Below are 4760 nucleotides of genomic sequence, written 5' to 3'. Positions count from 1 at the left end.
TGGTGTTATTCCGTGGTCCTTATGAATGAATCACTCTTGGACTCGGGGTGAGACCAGTGGTCGAAGTGGGGGAAAAAAAGTAGGGGAACTGTGGGCGGAGAATCAGAGGGTGGAAATAACCAGAGGATTGGGGCAGTGGGCGGAGTCAGAGGTGTGGCCAGAAGGCGCAAAACATCACAATTTGTTGTCTGTGTTTTTCATTTTACTAACTAGTTACAGCTCATTACGTTATTTAATTAAAATTGACATTAAAACACTTTCACAAATTGGGATACATTTCCAATCACAGAATGTCCCACATACGTTTTAAAGTGCTAACACAAGCCAATTGTCTCTCAGCCATGCACTTTCTGTCATCAGCGCTTTTCCTCCCCTTTCCCACAAAACCAGTTCAAACATGAATGGCATAATATCCTATTTTGCAAATGTTTTCCACATAATTTGCCATATTTGCTATATAATACATCATCTGCTGAATTATCTGACGCTTTTAACTAATAAATTGTTTGTAGCTCAAACAGATCAAAAGTTACTAAAAATTTGACTTGTGTTGCTGCAAAGCGAAGGGCCCTTTGTGAAGGTTGAGTGGTTACCTTTATCACTGCTACATTTGTATGTTGAACTGGTACCAACGAGTCAAAATATTTGCAGAGACTGTTAGTATGTGTAAAAATGTCAAAATAATAAAGTATCTGGAAATATACCACATTACGCTGCAGCCTTTTTCTTGCTGCATAATTTAGTTAACACTACACCATCATTTTGTCCTCAATTGCTGCATAATTCCAGTGACTTCAAAGCAGGCAGCACATGTTAAAAGTGCTTGTGCATGAAGCAAAGAGACTGTTAAGTTTGTGAACTTATTTTGGTGTGCGTGGAAATCCTGCATTGCCGAGCCCTGATGAGTTGCAGCTACTGCTGCTTAAACAAGGCCAATGGAGGTACCAATGGGTGAGGCGGACTGGCATCAAGGGTCCTGGGACCTCAGGGACAGAGTCACTGTTGCTCTAGGGTGTGCTTCTTCGTATGCCTGCCGACAAGACTGGAGGTGAACTTCAGTATGGATTGCCTTGAAGATTAACCCACAATTGCCACCCCTAGGGTTCACCTGCTGGTACTAAGAGACCAGGGCTTCTAAGGTCTTGCATGGGAATGTGCTCATACAGGAGAATGGTCCGGTGGACTGTTCATGCAGGCTGAACATGGTGCTAAACCTGGTTCTCCAGTTCCAAATTCGGCAGCTCTGACCACAGTGCCACATCCTCTCCCCCACTGAACAGCATACTGCCCCACTTAGAAAAGATCGCACTGCCTTCAACTACAACCTAATTGTGCCCCGCTATAAACACCTGGATGTGACTCAATTCAAATTTTACACTAGACAAGAGTAATATTCTGGCTGAAAAAATTAACAACATGCTGGAAAAAGCAAACACTCATAGGGAATACAACTTAACACTTTTACACTCATTATTCAGAAATCAATTAGCGTTTTGCCTGAAAAGTTAAGCACATGACTACAGGGCTCGGAAGGGACCTGTTTCACTGTCCATTACTTATATACTTACAAAACATAGGCAGTATGGTTTAAAAAGACCACATCAGTGAACACAGAGCTGTGGTACACATTTTATTAACTAAAATAGGGAAAACAACGTTTAAGGATCACATTAAACGTTTTTCAATCCACTCATCAAGCAGGTATTGTAGTACCTCCATGAATGGCGCACTTCCCCACTTGGGGAAAAAATGCTGTTCAAAGAAAGATGAGAAAAGAAAAGTAGCGCTTCATTGGCAAACGCTGTAAAGTGCCGCTAATGTGTTTGGGGGTGAAGAAAATAAATCAGGCCAATTTGCGACCAGTCTCTCTTGCTTTATTCAGTTATGTATTTATTGTTCAAATTTTAAATCTTTATTGCTCTCCTCCCGAGGCTGCATAGAAAAATGTCAGAATAAGAAATTTGCATCAAAAGTGTTTCCTCTTTTTTTTGGCTCCATTTCGCAGGAGAACGAATGAAGGTAAGCAGAGGAAAGAAAAGTCACGGTTTTCAACAAGTGACCTGGAGCAGACAAAAAGGTAGAGAATAGGAGAAAGAGAGGGGGTGGCTGCTAGCGGTGGAGCAGGAGAAGTGGACACTGTCCTTGACTTCTCTGGGCAAGAAGGAAACAACAGCCCTTTTCCTTCTGTGCCGCCTCTCCTTGAACAGCCACGAACGGCCGGGCTATTTCGGCCGTCCTGTGACGCATATCTAAAATAATAAAATAGGGAAACTGACTGTATTAAATTAAAGAAGTAGGGGCATGCCGTGCCCTGCTGATCCCGCCCTCTTCGACCACTGGGTGAGACTCTAAGGCCCTGGCATCTGAGTACAGGGGCGTCCTGGCCACCCGAGACCAGCTTCCACCGTCTCATATGTGGTTGATGTGAAGCTTGCAACTTGGTACTTTTTCTCAAGATGTGTTCAGTACAGAGAGCTGTGCTGGAGCAATTTTCGGAGTGAGGTGCTGCTGGCCATAACATCACCTGACTTGCTTTGTAAGTCAAGCATGTCTTTATTTGTATGTACAAGCAAATCTGTGGAACACACTGACCTTCTCCGCTCAGCAATACCCTTGAAAGAGTAAAACTTGTGAAAATTACAAAATACCGGAAACGGGCAGAGAGGAATATAACCACAGCGACCCGTGCTAGAATAATTAGCAGCACTTTGTCACACGAAGCTCCCTGACAGTACACCGTTTGTAGGCCTCGTTATTGTTAAGTGAACGCAGTCTCCTCATCCTGCTTCAACACCCTGCGCATGCTCCGAAAGATCTTCCGATGGATCCCCACCAAAACCAGGACGACGGTCACCCAGGCCCTCGTCACCAGCCGTCTGGACTATGGAAACACCCTCTACGCTGGAACCACGGCCAAACTCCAGAATAGACTCCAGCGCATCCAGAACGCCTCAGCACGACTCATCCTGGACATCCCTCGTCGCAGCCACATCTCCGCCCACCTGAAAGACCTGCACTGGCTCCCCGTCAACAAGAGGATCACGTTCAGACTCCTCACCCACGCACACAAGGCTCTCCACGACTTGGGCCCGAAGTACCTCAACAGCCGCCTCACCTTCTACACACCCACCCGCCATCTCCGATCCGCCAGCCTCGCCCTCGCCTCCGTCCCAAGAATTCGGAAATCCACCGTCGGAGGAAGATCCTTCTCCTACCTGGCAGCCAAGAGATGGAACTCCCTCCCCACTCACCTACGGCTGACCCAGGATCACCTCTCCTTCAGGAAACTACTCAAGACCTGGCTGTTCGAGCAGTAGCGACCCCCTCCGCGCCTTGAGACCCCTATGGGTGAGTAGCGCGCTATACAAATTTCATGATTGATTGATTGATTGATTAATTCTTGACCTGGGGTGCATCAGAGATATATGGAGGTTGCATAGCACATCCGCACCCCTACTTATAGATACAGACCTGTCCTATTTTGTGAGTTGCCTTATTAGACCCCTCCCCCTTTGATTTTGTTGGCTTCTTCGAACGTTGCTAGCACAGCGATGGTGACAGGGCGCGTTGTAACACTTCTTTTAGCCTGACTTTAAATGCATGTGCATTTGTGACGCATGACGCGGCTTTTTGGAGATAATAGAAGCCAACGCCCATGTTAGAGTGTTTGGCATGTTGTACCTGAGCCTCGTGCCCTGAGGCGCGCGTGCCTTTAATACCTGCTCCTTACACTCCTCTCAGCTGCGCGCGCTCTCTCCAGTCATAAAGCATCCTTGCTCCAATAACTTCTCTGGGGGAATTCAGTGGCTGCCTTCTGCCTATTAACATTAGCGGCTCTTTGTCTTTTCTGTGTAAGCTCTTCACTGACTACTTTCGGGGTCTGATAGGTTGGTGCGGTTTTGCATAGACGAGAAAGCCGTGGCTCAAGAATTGATTAGTGATACATTGCCTGTTGCTTTTAAGGTTGGCGCACCTACTGGCACTTATACCTCACATTATACTTTGTTTTCTTTTGTAACTGCACACTTGTCACTTTTCCTGTTGTGCACTTTTTACTACCTCATGTATTTTTGGTTGCTCGCAATTTTTACTACCTCATGTATTTTGCTTGCTCACAATTGTCACTATTACCTTATGTAACGTAACGTATGCTTTTGTAATCTGTTCTTTTGTAATGTTTCTCACTATGTTTCATTTCTGTTCCTATTGTGAAGCGCTCTGACGCCTTCGGGTAAAGTCCGCGCTATATAAAAATGCATAAATAAATAAATAAATAAATAAATAAATAAATAAATAAATAAATAAATAAATAAATAAATAAATAAATAAAAATGCAAGCTCTGTTCTTTCTCTCTTAGCTCAATGATACACAAAGAAGAGAACACTTCTAATGGAATACACTCTTTCTTCTCATCTATATATATGTCCTCTGCCACGATTCTTCTATCTGAGCATTGGTGGTTCAGTGGTAGAATTCTCGCCTGCCACGCGGGAGGCCCGGGTTCGATTCCCGGCCAATGCAAGATGATAATTTTCTTGAAGAAAAAAAAGGCAAATCTATTTACACTCACTAATTTTAGGATGTCGTGAATTGCAAATACAGTGTTTGTTTAAATGGTCCGGTTACAGCTAACACATATTGGTCTGAATGTATGGGGTGCCGATGCACGGTAAAGTAGCAGTTAAGGTTCCCTCCAGCGCCCCCTTGTGTGGCCGTATGGAAATATTTCACGATCCTACCACGTCTCAAGTTTAATGCC

General features: G+C 44.7%; 1 non-coding gene across 1 annotated transcript; it reads left to right on the top strand.

Annotated features, from left to right (window-relative positions):
• Positions 1-4451: 4451 nt before the first annotated feature.
• Positions 4452-4522, top strand: TRNAG-GCC (transfer RNA glycine (anticodon GCC)). The gene has a single exon. It is a non-coding gene; the product is annotated as a tRNA-Gly (tRNA).
• The last annotated feature ends 238 nt before the right edge of the window (positions 4523-4760 follow it).

This window comes from Lissotriton helveticus, chromosome 12, assembly GCF_964261635.1.
Source record: "Lissotriton helveticus chromosome 12, aLisHel1.1, whole genome shotgun sequence".
Classification (NCBI taxonomy): Eukaryota; Metazoa; Chordata; class Amphibia; order Caudata; family Salamandridae; genus Lissotriton; species Lissotriton helveticus.
Note: the sequence above shows the minus strand (reverse complement) of the source record. Positions and strands in the feature narration are given on the sequence as shown.